The sequence below is a fragment of the Zonotrichia leucophrys genome, chromosome 5, assembly GCF_028769735.1.
Source record: "Zonotrichia leucophrys gambelii isolate GWCS_2022_RI chromosome 5, RI_Zleu_2.0, whole genome shotgun sequence".
Taxonomy (NCBI): domain Eukaryota; kingdom Metazoa; phylum Chordata; class Aves; order Passeriformes; family Passerellidae; genus Zonotrichia; species Zonotrichia leucophrys.
Window position 1 is genome coordinate 12,283,201 of NC_088175.1, and position 19,376 is coordinate 12,302,576.

The 19,376-nt window shown below is 44.0% G+C and overlaps 1 protein-coding gene across 6 annotated transcripts in view; it reads left to right on the forward strand.

Annotated features, from left to right (window-relative positions):
• FOXN3 (forkhead box N3) overlaps nucleotides 1-19,376 on the forward strand; it is a 200,094-nt gene that overhangs the window by 19,302 nt on the left and 161,416 nt on the right. For 5 of the 6 annotated variants that reach the window (XM_064713824.1, XM_064713828.1, XM_064713827.1 and 2 more), the window contains exon 2: nucleotides 18,400-18,524. The exons of the other annotated variant lie outside the window; for it this stretch is intronic. The gene's annotated coding sequence lies outside the window, so the exon portion shown is untranslated. The remainder of the gene's footprint in view (nucleotides 1-18,399; nucleotides 18,525-19,376) is intronic. 6 annotated transcript variants of the gene reach the window in all.

Here is a 19,376-nt window from a genome sequence, read left to right on the forward strand (position 1 = left end):
TAAGAGTCAATGCATTTCGGCTGCAGCACTGAGGACTCTGTAACTGGCACTTGTGGTGATGAGACTGAGAGTTCTGCCTAATCTGACAGGGAATTGCCTGCTTGCTTCTTGTTTGGCAATTAATTGGAAAACCACAGCTACAAGAAGATCTTACTTTTCTTTTTTTTTTTTTTTTTTTTTTTTTTTGCCTCTTCTAGGCAACCTAGGGAGAACTTGTTGGAGTGTGCTCCTGTCTGTGGCTCATATCTGTCATCTTGCTGTAGACAGACATCCTCTCTTCTACCAAAGTATGGGAGAATTCCAGTTAGTTGTGTGGGAACTGGGGAGGGGGCAGTATTTTTTCCTAGAGTCTTGTTAGTCTCTCACATAAGTTGTTAATTGTTTTATGTTCACTGTTCATGCTTGAAGATTTTTAAGAGGAGGATTGATACTTTGAACCCTTAAAGAACAAAATAGGCAAAGTGGAAATGGCTTTGATTGCCAATTTGGTCTATGATGCTGTGCTCTTTTCACTGCACCACAGATGAAAGCAATGTTTATTCCTAAAAAAAAAAATAATCTGATGTTCACCTGAGTTCAGTTATTTACTTGGAGGAAAAAAGTTTCCTTAGACATGAGAAGGCTATTTAAAAATCTGTGTTGGACATTTTAATTGCAGCGAGTGATGAATCCTTTGAAGTTTTATTACCTATTATATACTTGATTCAAAAGTTACCTTTTGCAATAGCTTAAGGTTTTTTATTTGCCTGAGATTATTAACATTTCTGTTTCAAGCTTTCAAAGAGAAACTTTCTGAGCATGATTATGAACATTAGGTTAATGCATAATCCCCACTCAAAGGTTCTCCTAGATTTTCATGTGCTTGTTTAGAGGCCATTCAAAGGTGCTTAGCTTTAATTGCCATTATGTGAGCACACAGAAATAAGGACCCAAGAGTCTTATCAATTATTCTGTTCACAAATTCATTTTTAGATTGTCTCACAGCTGTTCTAAGTTAAATTTGCATTGAAGTTACTGGGACTTTTAAAGGTATTTATCCTATTGGGTGAAGATTCTATTGTCTCCTTATTTTAAATGCTTAGTGATTATACCTTTCTTGGTCTTCTTGTAATTGCTGAGGATTTATTTTTGTGACATTGTTTTTGGAGGTATTTTATCTGCTGACATAGAAATAATACAAGCCTGTTTAGAAATGGCACAAGTGTTTGAGTTTTTGTGACTTTGAATGAGCTGCAAGATCTTAAATACTTGAGTTGGAAAGGAACAAGAAACCTTGCCTTTTAGTAACCTTCTCAAATATTACTCAAAGGACTAGAAATGGCAAATTAAACTGAAAGGTAGCTGGACCTACATCTTCCACCATCCAGGAGAAGCCTTTTCTGTAGTAACAGCTCCTATTTTAGTGTCTTATCTAAAGATCTGTGAAGTTCACAGGGGAATTGAGAGTGAGTTATTGTCAAGGAAAAAACTGGAAATGCATTTCTAGAATGCAGGCAAGGACTGGTGTGTGGGGAAGTCTCTTTGGGGCAGCCTGCCCAATGCCAGGAGGTCACAGTGAGGCTGAGAGGAAAAAAACCACAACCATTCATTACACTACAAAACAGAGTAGAAAATATATTTTTATGTGCTTTTACTGTAAAATTGAGAATAGGCTTGTAGAAATCATACAGAAGTACTCTGTACTTCATGCAGTGTGCTGCCCAAATTATGAACAGCTTTCCAGCACTGCAGATACTAACACCAATGCCAGTAGCAGTTAAACACAACAGGCTGAATTCTGTCTCGTGAGAAGATTTCAAGCTGCCCCTGACCTTGCTTGTCCCACCCAGGTGCATCACGGAGCATGGGGCACTCCAGAAGTTGGGCTCTGTGGGTTTGTGGTCTCTGAGCTATCCATCTTCTCACATGTACAGTGCAACCAATAACGTGGGCTGGCGAGGGGGACAGAAATGCTGGTTTGAGCCCTGTCTCAGCCAGATGTTAGGAGCACAAGAAACGTCCCAGTTAATTGGAATTGGTTAATTGAGCTCCCCTGTTGGCAGGCAGTGGGAGATGCCACCCAGCAGCCTCCATCCCTGTCCCACTGGTGGTCCCAGCCTGGCTGGGGGAGTTGGTGTCCCCCCAGCACAGTCACTGCAGTGCTGCCCCTGCTGCTGCCTGGGGGGAGCCTGCACTGCAAGGGATGCTGATCTTGGAGGAATAAATAATGCATGTGTGCAGGGGTATCTTCATCAGCTTCCTTCACTGGCCTTGCAGGTCTTAAAGCTACTGTGTTGTGCCCAGCTCTTTATTTGTACCTGCCCAAAACCTTGTATGTCATGGTGTCCTCAGCACGGCATTCACCCAATGGCATGGCCTGACACCTCTTAACCTCTGATTCCCATTCAGCTCATCAGCTGTTTTCCGTTTTGCCTTTTCATATTTTTAAAATAACATTTTTTAAACTCGTGGCTTACTAAAACATTTTATGTTCTGTTTATAATAATTTTTGTTTAGTTAAAATTCTCCTCTTTCTGACCCAACACCCTGTATGTGTTTGGTGAAAGAAAGTTGATCAGTTTTACAATAAAAATATTGTCTTATAATAAAGCTTCTCATTTGCAAAAAATACTGAGGTTATGATTTTTTGGATCTCAAGCCCCGTACACATTTCCAGGTTTTCATGGAAAGCAGTCTTCCCCAAATTTTCTCCGGGAGAAGCAAATGCAGTTTGTCATGAATCCCAGCTAATTTATTCCTTGTTCCATAAATGTTATCCCCTACCAGTCCAAAGGCTGTCATTACGCTGCTGTCATTAACCATCTGTTTAGCATGTAAAACTCCTCGGGGCAGGGATCACATCTTTGCTTTGTACTGTGTAAAGCTGAGCCTGTGGCTAACACTTGAGAAACAATTAATGATAATGCAGCTCAGTAGGGTACTGGGATACCAAGCTAATAAGAGTGGTATAAATGCTTGGCTGGATGGGATTAGAGGGAACTTCTGTGTCCCAGTGGTGTCTCTCCAGCAGGTGAAGGGAAATAATCTTAAAATATCATATGACAAGGAGCAGTGGAAAAACAAACAGTATTTCTGAAGGATGTAAAAGAGTAAACAATGCAAGAGAATCACGGTTTGGGTGTGTGTTATGCTTTATTATTATTATTATTTTAATGAGATTTTTACTAAATAAATACATTTTTCTCTACCATAAAATAAGGGACCACTTCAGAACATTGGTATCATTAGTGTCTGTGTTGTCCTTTGCATGGTCTTCTGCATGCATTGTAAGTCGATGCTTTATTGTATTTTCCTTTGTATCTTAATGAACCCTGTGTGTCGTGGAGAGAGAGAGAAGCTCAGTAGATTTTCATCTTATGTTAATCCATCAAAATCAAGTTAGTTGCAGGAGCTGGAGGAGGTGCGTGTGCGCGCAGACGTCAGCGCCCAGCCAAAAGCTTGCTGGTTGCCCAGCAACCTTCCCGGAGGAAGATGGATGTCCTGCCACTGCTCCCTTTCACAGCTACAGTGTATTCACCGTGCTGCACACAGAGGGGATGGCACCGGCTCAGTGCTGGGGGACCTGGCTCTTGTGCTGGGGCTGCAGAAAATGCATTTCATGCCATCCTCCTTAAAACGATGCCCTTGGTTGGCTACATCACGTTGGTTTGGGAGCAGGTGCTGTGAGATCGGTTGCGTTGATGGCATTGCTCTTCCCCTCCGTCAGGGTCTTAAAGCCATATAGCCAGCAGAATCTCTCCCTCCTTTCCTGAAAGGTCCTTATCTGTAGTAACAAATAAAACCATGGGCTGTAGGAGCTCAGCAAGTGCTCTATGTGTCACTGACCTCTCTCTCTTTGGTAATTTCTTTTGCTCCTGAATTGGGCTCAGCTGGCATGGCCAGCTATGCCCTCCACATTGGCTGTGCTTCCCTGTCCTGTGGTTGACCAGCATTAGGAACTTGGGCACACACACAGTGCACCAGGTGCTGTTGGGTTGCAGCCTAAGAGGCCTTTGGAGGAATCAGAGGGCTCTTGCTGTTGAAGAATGTTGTGCAAAGCCAACATTTTTATGCCAAAATCGACTTGATGATGTCTCCTTAATTTTATGGAATATTTAGTTATTATAGGATGCATTTGTTCACTATTTGGTTCCTTTAGAAGATGTGTTGATCTTATTCTCAAGGATAAATTTAAAATCCTTGCACATTTACAACGGTTGGACTAAATCCTGCTGAAAACCCCGCACAAAATCCTACCTGTGTAATCGCAGATATCTTTCATGGTCTGCCTCTGGTGCCTTTATTTATGTTGACAAGGTTTTTACTTAGGGTTTGATTCAGGAAAGCAGTTACGAATGTACTTGACTTTAAATCTTTTTATAGGCCTATTGAAAGTAATGAACTTCCAGGCAGTTGAAACCTGAACGTGTGCTCTGCTGGATCTGGACGTGTGTGAGTGATGTTGAGGAAGCAGGACCTGGGAGCCTGAGGAAGGCAAAAGGGCTGTGCTGGTGTAAGTGCTGTTGTGTCAGGCTCTTTGACCACTGCAAATTAGGGTATAGAAACATGAAAGGGTATCAGGGAAAGCACCAATTCTCTTAAAGCAAAAACATTTTACAGCCTCTTAAACTGAGAAAAATCTGCCCCAACCCAAGAAACATTGTTCTGTTTGTGGGCATGCTGTTTCTTGCACCTGTGTGCTGGGGTGACTGGGTCCATGTGCCTGTGACCTTAGGGGAGCAGGGAGTGCCCTGGAAATGGTGTTTGTATGGGCAGGCAGGGAAAACTCTCAGCAGCCCTGAGCTGCATGTGGGAGGGCAGCGTGGCTCTTGCTTACTCTGGGCTTGTGGATGTGGCAGTTATGTGGCATTTCAAATGCACTTTCTGGTGGCAAGCTATTTATCAACTGGCTATTGAACTTGTTATTTCCTAAAGCATATAGTGTGTGGCTCTTGATTGAAAAGCTGCTGTTCTGTCTCTTTGTTCTTCCACCTTGCAAGGATTCTTTCTTATTCGTTTTGTTAAAGTCCTTCAACTCTAGATTGATAACTTCCATCTTCTGGATGGTGGAGCTTTGTTCAGTGACAGCTGTTGGTTTTCTCTGTGCTGTATTTAAAATGGATGTGTACAGGATGGCAGAGGAAAGTACCTGGAAGTGGGACACTGGATGGCTGAAGTTCAAAAGAACGAATGTTTTCCAAATGCTGGTGTGCTAATTTCTTGGGAAATGAATAGGGAGTATGAAAAACTAATACTGTGTTTACCAGACAGAAGCCTGTATAACAGTAAAATGCTATATATTAAGATTCAATTGAGTGATTTGTGGATTGTTAGGGAGAAACATTTCTTGCAGCTGCAAGTGTGATCGAGGAACAAGTGGTTCATGTCCCAGTCTGAGCACAACTCTTGTCATATTCATTCCTAATTTGTGTCTTGTCATCTCTTTAGCCAAATTCAGCAGGTGTGAGTCCCACTCCTTCTGAAAGAGATAATGGTTTGCTGCTTATGGGTACCCATTTCAGGACAGGTCAAGGAAAGACTTTCCTTCTCATGGTTAAATCAACTTTCTTTTTCTGCCCTCACTGAGGAGTCAATGGGAATGTGCTGTAAGCTGCATACTGACAAGAACAGCAGCTGGGGTGTGGGCAGGGAAGTATGCTCACCCTTACCAGTGCTGGTCCTAAGGAGCACATCATTAATCTGTACTCTGGAGACTCCTGGTGATCCTGCTTTTACTCCATGTTCTATAAACACAAACCAGAAAGGACTGTTTCCAATCTTAAATAGATTTATATTATAAGAAATTACCTTGCAGTAGGTGCAGATAAACTGTTAGCTTAGAGCCTTTGTTACAGATGTTGGAAGTGTTGCAGCCAGGCTGTCTGTCCCGTGCAGTGGGACTCACCTGGCTGGTGGCTGTGGGTGCACACACCCAGGCAGGCAGGGAGGCAGCATCCCTTCACAGTCCCCAGAAAGAAATGAGCACGCAGGGCACAGACTGGCTCAGCCAAAGGAGTGCTGCTGGGGAGGTGATTGTCTCTAGGAATGCTGCTCTGCCTCTCCCCTGGAGCCCAGGTGACCAGTGCAGTGATAGGCAGGGGTCAGCACTTTGCAGCTTCTTGGATTATGTGATGCACATCACAAGTGTCACACCACAGCAGGCTCACAGTGTCATTTTACTCAGCTTGGATGTGTTCAGAGCTCAGTTCTGCTCCATGCTGGGTATTTCTACTGTCCCTTAGGATGGAAAAAAGTTGAGAGTACCCAGTACAATCTATTATGTCCTAGAGAAGTGTAAGGGAAGGGTCGAGAAGTGTAAGGGAAGGGTAGAGAAGCAAGGTAGCCAATCACAAAGAGCCACTAAAGCAGCAACAAGAATATCTTCTCTTTTTTGAGACCATTTAATCTTTTCGAATGAGTAATACAATATTTATAATATTATAGTAGCTCTAATAACTTGCTTAAAAATTAAAAATAGTTAATGGGTGAAGTGGAATAAGCGTGGTTAGTGCTTCTCACTGATGTGCTGCTGTGCCTCCTGCTAAAACAGTTTTATTTAAATCTGTAATTTTCTCCCATTGTAACAACACTGACTGGAGCAAACACACTGGCTCTGTATTGCCTTGGATGGTATTTATAAAGCTCCCTCTCAGGTGTGTGTCCCAGCTGTCTGGAGCACCACATCCTTATGTCAGATGAATTATCCTTTAGCAGAGGAGGGCTTTTCAGCAAAATGCATTGATCTGTAAGGCCTCTTTTCAAGATGCAATAGTAGGATCTCTTGTGATAGGTGAGTTTTGTGCATTATTTTATGTGCCATTAGATAAGATTCCCTTAATTCCTGGAGGTTTGCCCCAGACTCAGTGCAGCTCTCAGGGAAGTGCTGTTTCCTGCACTGGTTCCCAACTCAATAGAAAGCTCTGCTGTGCTTGAAGACTCAAATGCTGATCCCAGTCCTCAGGTGGACACTGCTGGAGATGTTGTTGACAGCTTGGACCTGTTGTGTGTGGACTTGGTGACTTGAAGACAGAGGTCTGGATTTCATGCAGTTGGGTGGTACAAAGCTTATAGGAGAGCAGTGTCTTATGTTGCTGAAGATGTGCACCAGGGCATTTTGTGGCAATCTCCATAGCACTGAAGGCTTCATGCCATGGCTCTTGCTAAATGAGAGCTGATAAAAGACAAAAAGTTTCAGTAAGATCACCATCTGTTAGAACAGGGTGGAGATTCCTACCCAAAGTTGATGGCAGTATTTTCTTTCTCAGAAAGAATTCAGAAGGATTTCTGTGGGATAGTTTAGTGTTGATGTGAAATGTAAGCCTGGTTGCAGACTGGGTTGATGGACAGGGAAGGGTTGGGAGCAAGACACAGCATTCCTTAAAATTCCTTAAAATCCTCAGTGTGAGCAGACTCCTTGGAGCACTGTCCATGTTTCACCAACTGATCTGAGGCTCTGCTCAGTCTCTGTCCATGGTCTGCCCCTGCTGTGCATGGAGAAGTCCAGGGAGAGCTATGTGTTGTGTCACAGCACCTGCAGTTCAGTCTGTGCAAAACAATGAGGTGAGGTAGTGCTTGAACATTTTCTGGTGAGTGACTATAGATATGGTCAAAAATTCTAAAAGAAGTTGATACAGAAGATCTCTGGTCTGTTTCTGTTAACTTCTTAAGCCTCTTGGAAATTCACAAAAGAGCAAACGTGTGCAAGAGGAAGATCCCGGGTAACTGCCAGCAGCTTAGCCTGACATCAATCCCAGGCAAAAGAATAGAACTGAGAGAGGATTTAGAGAATTAAAGGTAGGGAATATAATTAATGCCATTCAACATTCTTTTTTGGAGAATATGTCTTGTCAAACAAACCTGATTTATCTGATAAGATTGCAAGTTTGGGGGATAAGATAACTGTGTAGATAGAATATACTTTAACTTCAGTAAGGCGTTTGATTTTATTCCACATGACATTATTACTAAAATATTAGTACTATATACTTTTGCTAAAGCATATCTTAAATGTATTAAGAACAAGGTAACTGACAGAGCTCAAAAAGTAGTTGTCAATAGGGAATCTTTACTGAATGTGAACATTTTTTTGATGTAACTCTGTAGGGATCAGTCAGAACCCTCATGCTATTCATCATTTTTGGCAGTGATACGGAAGTAAATATAAAATTATTTCTGATAAAATTTCTGGGTGACACAAAGATTGATGAAGTGGGAATAAGGGCAGTAGGATACAGTGCTCTTGGTTAATTGTCCCAACTGAAACAAAATTCCAAAATTCCTTTCAATCTAATTAAATAAGGAAGTTTTTGTGCATCCAGAGAGGAATGTAGCCCAGAGCTGTTGCCCAGCCTGGAGAGCAGAAGGTTTATGGGAAATGTTTCCTTGTGCTGGCCTCTGGAGAAATGGGGCTTTCCTAGGGAAGAGTTTGCCTGCAGGATCCCATGGTCCATCTGATGATGGTGGGTCCATGGCTTGGCAGAGCTGCTGTTAGAGGAACCTCTCTGAGGAGGCTGCTGGCAGGAAATGACTCTTCATCCTTGGTGCTGTGGAAGGCCTAAGAGAAATGTGGATTGGACACTGGTTGCATTTCTAGTTTTGATTGTGTATCTGTGAGATCTCCAGTATGTTTTCTCATTAACCTTTGTCCATTGGGAGTTTTTGAAGGTGCCCTGCATTTGTATCACAGGGACCAGACTTGGCAGTGGAGTTTAGCCTGAATATAGAGCAGGTTCCATACTAGTGAGACTGGCTTGCAATTCTCTGTTAGCACCTCCAGACATAAAGTAGGCTGCAGCAGCAAAGGGCATACAGCACTGAAATGAGAACATAGAGGTGTTGCACACTCATATTATGGCTATATCACTTTAGACGCCCTTCTTGACTGTACAAGCTCCTTGTACTGACATTACTTGCTCACCATAGGTGCACATTGGTGCAATCTGTGTCATGCCAAGGCTTTTCCTGCTGGCAAGATGAGAAGTTGTGTACCCAGGTGTCATGCAGTGACTGCATTGGCAAGCCCAGGGGCATAAGGTACCCCATTAGGAAGGCCTTACCAGTGCCAAGAGCCTTCAGCAGTGGCCAGGTGTAAGTTCACAGGAAAATACTCTGTAAACATCTTCATGTTTGTTGTATTTTGAAGAGAGAGACTTTGAAAAGGCAGAGGAGGTAACTACTCTTTGGCTACTGTTTTTAGCTTTGACTCAGCCAGATCTGCTTGTGCATGCAGTGTCAAAACCTTCCTTGTTTCCAAAACCTGACCACAGCATCACAGTGTAATAATTTAGACTGGAAAGGACTGCTGGTAGTTGTCTGGTCCAACGGCCTGCTAAAGGCCAACAAAAGCCAGCTGCTCCCAGATGGAGATCTCACAGCCTCTCTGGCTCATCTGCTCAAACACTTCGCTACTCTCATTGTAGTTTTGGTGGATTTTTTTTTGTTCATCATCCAACTGGAACTTTTTATGCTCAGCCTGTGTCTATTGTCTCTTGCCCTGTTCCTGTGGTCCTCCAAAGGAAATCTACTCAGACTCTTACCCCCTCCCACACCCCTGTGGTTGTAAACAGCTCTCCCTGAAGCCTTGTCTTATTTTGGCTGAAGAAGCCCTGCTCTCTCAGCCTCTCCATACCTGTCCTGTCCTGCAGCTCCCTGAGCACAGTAACCCACCACAGGTCTGGCTCCAGTACTTCCCTGTCTCTGCTCCCAGTGCTCTGAGACTGTTCCACCAGCACTGAGCAGAGGTGAATGGCCATTTCTGTCAGCCTGCTGGTTTTATTGCTGTAAAGCTTAGCTTTTCTCAGCAAGATCCCAACATGTGACTGTTTTACCACCCATACAGGGGAAGTGGGGGGCCAGTCAGACCAGGAGAAGGTGCCCTTGAGGCAACCAAACCAGCAGTGAAGTGTCTGCTGGAAACGTCCACCTCAGAGCTGGCTGTGGCTCTGCCGCCCTGTGGGATCCTCAGCTGCGTGACTACCTGGTACCAGAGGGGCAGGGAAGATGGAAAGCCCTGTGATGAGACTGACAGCAACTTCAGGCCCAGATAGCAAAGTGCACCAGGCCGTGGTGTGTCCTCCCTGTGCTGCACCACTGCTTGATGTCCAGGGCACGCACAGCTTCTCCATCACTGCATGCAGGACCGGGGCCATTCACTAACAGACCAACTTTCAGCATAGCTTTCCAGCCACAAGTTTGCCTAAGCTAAAGAAAACAGTGTATCTTACTAAATAAATGATTAGACCTCAATGATTTTCTGCCTTCTAGAGCAGAGTTATTTGGAAGCATGAAAGGAAATAGCTGCAGCAGTATAAAACCGCTGCCCTTTGCACTTGCATCTTTCCCACAGAGTAATCCTTCATTCATTGTTTACTTAATGAGAAAAGAAAGAGGTTAATTTATAAAACCAAATAAAAAACAGACAGAGGACTTTATTTGTGGAACAAAAAACTGAATTAAATGAACAGTCTGTCCATTAATGCTGCTAATTGTGCCATGCTCACAGTGGAAAATACACAGGTCTGCTAGGATTCTGCTCTTGCTGGTGGAGCCCAGTCTGTCTCCAGTGAGGGTTCAAGCCAGAACTCTGTGGCAAGATTTTCCTAAAACTTTTCTTACTTGGTGAATTAATATCATCTCCCAGTCTGTGAAAGGCTCAGCTTCTCAGCGGTTTCTTAAATTTAATAGATAAGTATGGGAATAATTGGCTGAGCTGATCTTGTTGGTGAATGTTGCTGTCTGAATCGTTTGCAGATTCTTATGAGCATCCGTAGAGAGCTGTGGCAAGGCAGAGAAAGAGGAACTGCCTAATTCATTTCCCCTGCCTCAGAGAAGTCTGTAGTACCCATGCTAGAATTTAGCAGTTTCTTGGTTATTTCTCTTGGCTGTAGGATGTTGCAGAGGTTGGAATTAAACCCAGGTGGGAGGAAGTTTTGCATTTCATCTGTGTGTTTCCTGGTAGCCATCCCTCTTTGCTAGTCAGTGCATGTCTGAAATCTCCACCATCCTGCTGGGGGTGGATGGAAGGAGCTGTGTCCCTATGTGGATGGGAGAGTGTTAGATCTGCATGGATGGGGATCTAGATGCTGAGACTGGCTGGAGGCTGAAGCTGCCCTGTCTCCCTCTCTTTCCTCACTCAGCCTCCAGAGGAGAGAGGGAACAGGGAGAGTGGGTCTGTGATGGAAAGAGGGATCAGAACGTGAAGACTCCTAAGAATAACATTTGATTCTCTTTGGGAAGCTGAGGATTACTGTGAAGTGTGGATGAGGAAAAGCATGTCTGGAAAAAAAAAAGTTGTTTTGCTGGAATCCCCTCTGGTGATTTAGAAGATTTTATGTTGGAAAAGACACTTTATTCTGGGCTGTAACTGAAATGAAAGGAAATACATAAAGAAGGGTAATCTATCAACTGAACTATACCAGCTGCCCTGTGAATGTTGAGGCTTCATGGAGCTTTGCAGTCTCCACCACCACCCTGCTGAAAGAAGCTTGGGACAGTTCTTCTATAACTTCTCATCACCTTTGTCAGCCAGCTTGATCTTCAGATTGTGATAGCAAGAGTGAAATGCTATTTATGAAAACAATTAGTGAAAATTTAAACCAAACTGATACGACAGACCATGTGCAGATTTTAATGCAAAAGAAAGGCCTGGAGCAGAAGTATTTCCTGTTCTTACATCAGGCAGATTAATAACTTTTAAACTTCATCTGCAGTTTGTTTATTTCTGACATTATAGAATTCTGCTTCCTAATTTTAAGTAAGACTTGTTTCTGTATCTGTGTATTTTATGTGTATATAAAATACATGTATAAAGTATATGTATTTATGAATATAAATTAATACATACTTATTGTAAGTGTATGCGTATGGAAAAATATGTAGTTGTTGCTCCAACATATCTTACTGGCACACAGAATTAAATGGAGTCTTTGGAAAGTGGGTTATTTGAAATGCCGCCATCTCTTTGTTGAGTATTCAAAGAACATTGTAATTATTGCTGTCAATATATTTTAACTGCTCAGTGGAAAAAGTTGCAAACATTTTTGTTAGAACATGTATTTGTTTGTAACCTGTTCAATACATCACCTATTTGTATGCCAGCTGGCTTCTTTTCAAAAATGTACTATTGAGAAGATACATATGGGTTTTTTATCATATTTTTATGCTGTTGTCACACATTAATAGAGATTCAACCCCTCCATAATATCTTGTGGAAATATTTGGGAGACATAAGACTATCCCTGTTCTGGATATATTGGCAAAATTGCTCTTGGCTTCAGTTTGGGAATGCAAGTGATTTTTTTCAGTTCAAAGTAAGTGTAGTTGTGCTTGCCAATGGTTACATCAGCATGGCAGCGTTCATTTTGTCTGGAAGGTGCTAAGCTGTGATGTCTTCATGTCTGAAACTGTGGCTCTGGAACAGATCTGGGTCCGAGGATGGGCAGATGGAATCCGTGGCTGAGGGCAGCTCACGCAGGAGCTTTGGGTCGAGGAGGTGCCTCCAGGTGCCAGGTGCTTGCTGGCTTCTTCTTGTCTTCCAGTGGAGCAACCTGTGGTCATGGTTCTTCATCTGATGATGCTGAAGGCTGCTGGTGTCTTGCTTGAGCTTTTGAGCATTTCAGAGTGTTATTTTCAATATTTGTGTTTCAACACAGGGCTGCAAGTTGGGAGGGAAGAGTAATTTCACAGTATAACCAATCTCTGTGTGTGAACATCACCTCAGAGGAAGTTAAGGGTTGTGTTGCTGAAGCTGAGCCTTCCTCCTGGTTGGTGTCAGCTGCAGCTCCTTTAGGCTGCCTTCTGGCTGTGCACAGCCTCTCCTGCTGGGGCATGAGCCACCACCAGGGCTGGGCGAGTCCTTCTTCTGGTGAAGCCCAAATTGATGTTAGGATCTGTAAGAAATCTCTTCTGGTTCCGCAGCCTGTGGGTGCAAGCAATCAGTGAGTTTGTCCGCTCAGTTTTGTGGGTTTTTTTTCTGCTTCCTTTCTGAGACCAAAGGTGGTACATTTTTTTAGTGGAAGTGGGGGCAATCCAGCACCAGAGGTCACTTGGCTTGTAGATTTTCCCTGCTCTCTTAAAAAGTGAAGCTGGCACCTCTTGGAAAGCATCTTTCCTATGCTGAAAATATTATCTGTGCTTTCGTGCTTCTGTCCTTCACAGTTCTTCAGAGCCATGTCTGAACAGGGGTGAGAAACCCATCTCTGTGGTGGGCTGTTTCTCTCCTAAACTCTCCATGAACTCTGTTGTGGTCTCAAGGGGGAGGCTGTGGTGTTTTATAGATGCATTAAAAAAGGCTAATTTTTTGTTGGCTGTTCTGCATAAATCTGGGAGCAAACTGTTGTAGGTTGAGATGGCTAAAACTGGCTGTCTGTAGTGAGCATGGCGAGGGCTCTGGGCTGGGTATCTCCGGCCAGGCTGCGTCATCCTGCCACAGCAAGCAGCCAGGGGGAGAACAAAAACCTGAGATGCACAACATGTAAATACTCCAGAAATACTAGGAATTTGGCAGGAAGGCCAGCAGTGGCTTCCTCTCTCCCTGAAGACACCGCCATATGCTGAGAGATGAATCCAGTTATTTCAGCAGTGCTGGCGAAAGTAGTTTTTGGCTCCCCACTGTTCCCAGGCTGGCACGAGCACTGCCCTGTCTTCTCGGGTCCCGGGGGCTGCAGGGTGAGGAGGAGACGTGGGACACCAGGGGAAAGCAGTCCCAGCAGGGCCTGCGGGGTGTGAGGCAGCTGCCTTGGGCAGAGGGCCTCCCTTGGGCGGTGCATCTTCCTGCAGGCCATGCCCCTGACCTGGGTTTGGGGGCAGGATTGAGGCTGGCACGGGGGTGAGTGCTGGAGATAGGACACACCTCCTGCTTGTGCCCTGTGCTGTCTCCTTTGTGTTTTGTGATCTGATGGGATTGTGCCACAATACGGAATAGCTGCAGGCAGATCACTTTTATGATATATTACTGCAATAAAATTACAAATTTATGGCAGTCAGAGATCTAGGCATGTGCCCATAATTTTTCCTTGCTGCTGTGTATTGTCTGGTTAGTTGGCACATGAACTCAGCTGATCCCTGGGAGAAAGAGATGATGCTGGGTGAGCTGCCCCTCCCCGCTCAGTGCCTTGGGCCCTGGCATTCCTCCCTGGAGCCTGGCACCGCCAGGGGTGTGGGGCTGGCAGAACACAGCGGGGCCTTTTGGGTGGGTTTGGGCGGTAGGAAACAAAGTACCACGGCAGCACCTCTTCTGAGAGATCTCCTTTATCAGCTTGTGGCAAACCTTGGGCTCCTGCTCATCAGTGCTACCACTTTTCTGGCCTTGTTACTGCTGCAAAATGGAAGGTGCATGGTGGGTTTTGGGCTTCTTTGTGGGTTTGTTTGTTTGTTTGGGTTTTTATGTTTTTGGGGTGTTTTGGTGGGTTGTAGGGTTTGGGGTTTTTTTTCATTTGTTTGTTTTCTTGGCATTTTTGTGTTGGTTTTAAAATTTTACTATTTATTTATTTATTTATTCTTCATTTTTAATGAGGGAGGAGATACTTTACTGTATAGGAATGCCAGGGTCAAGAATTCACATCAGGCTTCTGGTTCCACTCTTCTGTCCATAGCCCTTCTCCCTCCATGCCATCTGTCAGCTGAAATTAATGCTTTAATACTCTCTGCAGGGTAGCATTGCTATTTATTTATTCCAATGTTTAAGTTTCTTTTTGACCTTTGGGATTAAGCTGGAGTGCCCAGACATCATCGTGGACTGTGAAAATCCCAAGATAGCATGTCACAAGCTCTTGAAAAGGGGGGAAATATGTGAAATGTTGGTTTTAGCTGTGTTTTCTTTGGCTTGCTTTCCTAGCTGTGGCTCCTGGGGCAGGGGAGGGGACCAAGGCCCTCGTTCCTGTGGTGTGACCCAAAGCAGAGAACATTTGGTGTGCAATGCCCCAGAGTCCTGATGGATACCACCTTGCTGCTCCTCTGCTCCTGGGAGCCCTTCCCTGCTGGCTGGACCCTGGAATTCAAGCACAGTCTCCTCGGTGTAGCCTTGGAACTGCATGACTTCTGACTTGCATGGCTTTTTTTTCCTTCAGAGGTAGCCAGAGCCTGAGACCATCCCACAACAGTATTTCTTTAATTGAAGAAAGATTAGATGTATCATAACCTAATTAGCAATCCTGCATTTCTCGTCTTTATCAGCCACCAGGAGCATCTCTCAGGGTGGGCCTAGGGTTGTTTGCATCCCTGAACCTGCAGCACGTTCTGGGAACCCTGTTCCTTTCTATTGCCTTCCTTTGTTATGTTCTATTTTCTGTCTGTGCTGGGGGGGGCGTGTTGTTTGGGTTCTGTTTGACTCCAGTTTAGTGTGTGACTCAGCATTGCTGTGTGTTTTGTTCTGCTGGTGGCTACAGCATTCCCCAAAACCTCCTGGTGCTTTCATCAAAGTGTCTTACCCTGAATCTGTGGCTGTGATCTCCCTGCCAGCCACCACCCTCTTTTGCCTGCTGAGGTCTTCCCTTGGCCGTGCCATCCTATGATGGAGACCATGTTTACCTGGAGATAGCATGCACATTAGCCAGTAAATGTCACATTAATTGCTTTGTGATAACTGCATGGTATCAAGCAGGGTCCTGCAGACACATTCCCCTGCTTACCCCACTGGTCTGGCTGCCCTGGGTGCCCACTCAGCTGCTGGGGAGCTCACCTCCTGCCATCAGCAGCTGGAGATGCTGCTTTCTTTCCCCTGTGTCTGGATAGGATATGTCCTTTTTATTTTGCATCCTGGAGCCTTTAATTACTCCCAACAAGTCCCTTTCACACTTCAAAAATCCTGTAGCAATTTCAGTTTGAATTGCTTTCTCTGAGGCTTTGGCTTAGATGAGTGCACCTGCTCTGGGGTTCCAGTGGTAATTGGGCTGTAATAGTTATGGTCCTTTAAATGCACTTAAGGTACTGTGAGCTTTAAGAACTGATAATGGTGCAATCTGGCATCTCAGCACCAGTTTTGTCTTGTCTCTGAGCATTTTGGTTTAAATTGTATTGTTTTGCCATTTTTGAAGATTTCAAATATTCACAGATTTTGGAATTTGGATGAATTTAATGAAATGCTGCCCTGTGCTCATGTACCCATCCCACAGATCTGGGTCCTGGGCTGCTCCTCATTTCCCACTCTGCCAAACCCCTGCTGAGCTCAGTGGGAGTTTTGCCAGAACAAGGCCCTAAAAAAGAAGTATGACTCATTTGAGCAGTTGTGCTCATTTATGCACCAGTCCAGGCTCATGTTAAAAGGATATTAAACAAAAAATACTAAAGAACCTACTTGTCTTGTCCTTGCCTAGAGCAAACATTTATCCTGGGACTGGTCTAGCAGGTTAAAGATGGCTTTTGCTCTGGTTTGTGTGTTACTTAGGATATTGTGGTGTGGATAGCATCAGGGCTTTTACAGTTCTCTGCTGCCTTAATTCCCTTCTAAGGAGGCAGAACAGGGAGGGGGGTGAAGAAAAGAGAAATACATCTCTCTCAGGCACATACCATAGCAAGAGGTGTGCAGCCTGTAGCCTGCTGCTGAACTCAGAATATAAAATTTCCAAAATTACCAGTTGTGAGTGTGATAATGAACAGAAAGTAAATATGGCTCAGTTTGCTGTGAATCATTCTTGGGGGGTTTAATTGGACTTGGATGAGCTGGCATTGTTGCAGTGCAAGAATAGAGCTGTTTCAGAATTAGACAGACGTATCTGCTTAGCAGTGCAGAGCTGCTGCATCCCAGTTAGTACTGGGGAGACTTTATCCTCAAAAAGGCTTCCTAGGATGGCTTGAGGAAGTTCTCTGTGTGGGGAAGGAGCCAACTGCTCCCACAAGGACTCAGGACCTGGGAATTCACCTGCTGGTACCAAATGCCCTTAGATGAACACTTGGAGTTAAGCTAGTCACTGTGAGATGGAAGATTTTCCCTCACCAGAAAGGCCTCTAAGCTCTCCTGGCAGGGAATAGGGGCCATGAAATTATGATAATGGTAGCTGCTATTATGAGATGTTACTGTAAACAAAAACAAGCATTTTTGTGCATTTCCTTCCAGAAGAAATTTAAATTCCCAAAGCAGAACAACCTGTTCAGAACAGCTCAGACAATGTTGTACATCCAAGCAAGGAAAATACTTTACTTTCCTTAGGAAAGTGATTGCAGGTTAGCTCCATGAGAGGTACAGGTGTGGGGTAATGCCCTAACTTGGTGTTTGACTGGAGTAGCTTGACTAACCTGTGAAATTCAGAGAACTTGAAAATGGGAACTACTCTGTCCTGTAGTGGGGAGACCCAGGAATTGCATATTGCCCTCTTTAAGCCGTGATCATGATTATGGGATGAGGCAAAGAGATTTATATAAGCCATTCTCATTAATGCCAGTGGGAATTACCCAGAGCTATACAAGTACATCACAGTAAGAAATGTGCCTTGGCAGTTCACTATTAATATTTGAAGATAGTGCAAGCAAAGTCTCCTTCTCTGAGTCAAGTGGGCAAAAATTAGAGGGGTGGGGAAGGGAGGGGAAATTTTGTTATTTTGGTCCTTGGAGAGGTTACAGAAAGGTGAACCATTCATACATAGAGATCCTCAGATACAAGGAGTTGCAGGTGTATGTGGCATGTTAGCTGTCCCCATGGCTGTAACTGCAGGTATTTAGCTCCTGTTGGCTGCTTACTGATGGGCAAGAGCCCATCTCTGTTTTTAGGAGCTGCTGACCATCTTTGCTGACCCACTCAGTGCTGGTGCTCACCATGGGGCAAGAAAGGCTGCTGCCATTCTGCTTGCAGTTCCATGCTGTATTTAAAGAAGATGGGGAAATTCTAGGCAGCAGAAGCAGCGCATAAGCAAAATCAGAATTTGTGATTTTAGCCTAGTGAAGTGTCTCAAAGAGCTTGAGTTGTTTGAAGTGGCCATTGAAGCGAGTAGAAGGGACTGTGTATTTATGTGAAGCACAGTGGAAGGCAGACATTGACCTCTGCTTGATGTTTCTGAGTTAGTCATTATTCCTCTGTTTGGTTTATATCAGTAACAAGCTTTCAAGTTGGTTTCTTCATATTTTGCCTTTTTTTTTTTTTTTGGCTTGAGTTGGTATGCAGTCTCAGTCATAGAAATGTGGGTTCTAGTAGGAAGTGTTATTGCATTTATGGGTCCTGTCCTGCTGTTTACTCAGTACAGCCATGCCTTCAGTTTACTCAGTACAGCCAGCCTTCTCCAATTCACCCTCCTTCCATGGATGGCAGTGCTGGGGCTGCAGCTGGTAGCAGTGTGGTGCTGGGGTGTTTGTCCAGTCCCTGCAAGAACTGTGGCTAATTGCTGCCATGCTGTTTAAACTAATTTTCTGTATTATTCTTAGCATGATTTACATATTTTTATGGAAACCCATTCCACTCAAACAAGATAAAATAAAATTTACTATTCCTGACAGATGTTGACAGCTTTGGAGCAATGCAGGACACGCTGATTGCATCTGTGCAGTGCCACTGCCTTGGAAGAAGGTTCACCAAAGCAGACGAGTCCTGCCTCTCACCCTGCGGATGATAAATGCCAGAGGTAACCTTTATAGCTGCACCTTTCAGTGACAGTCCAGCCCAAAGCCCAGGGTTCTCTGCTGACAGCTCCTTGCTCACAAGGCTAGGCTGCACAAGTTGAAATTCATCCGTTTTCACATTCCCAACAAATGAACCGGGGAGGTAGAAGTTGGTGCTGTGGATGCTTGGTGCAAACCACCTTCAGGACTTTTAGTAAAAAGTCCATGGTCTTGGACATCATCAGCTGCTGCACATAACACTGAGGATGGTTGTGTGTACCCTCGAGCTGAAAGCAGAGGATTTAACTAGAGGACAGCCACAGAGAAAGCACATTTCTCTCCTTCAGCTGAGCAGTGACCCAGTGTCTATACCTCTTATCACCCCTATATGGCAGCAACTCTGATAGGGTTTAGCAGCACAATGGTATGTGCTGTTTTGATACTTCAACAGAGATAACAGGATGCCTAAATAAATCCTGTTTGATGCTTAAATAAGGATTTCATCCTGCCATGTCTGTAGGCAGATACCAAACAGAGTTTATAAGTAATTATCGAAGAATTTGATCCTTTCTTTTTTTTTTTTTTTTTTTTTTTTTGCAGTCCAGCTTGGGGTACTTTTACTAGGTAGTAATTATGGAAAGGAAAGAAAGAACATAGTCACATAATACTCATATGGAATACAGTTAGCAGATAATTAGATGTTGGAAACTGTGGACCTAGGAAGCTCCAGTTTCTTCCTTAATACTGATACTTAATTGGACATTAACAAGTAGAAATTCTTGAATGTTCACTTCTTTCCTGTTATTAAAAACCAGTCAGACATGTGAGGATGCATGTCTCCCGTGCCTTGCTATGTGGCAACAGTTACAGGGTAA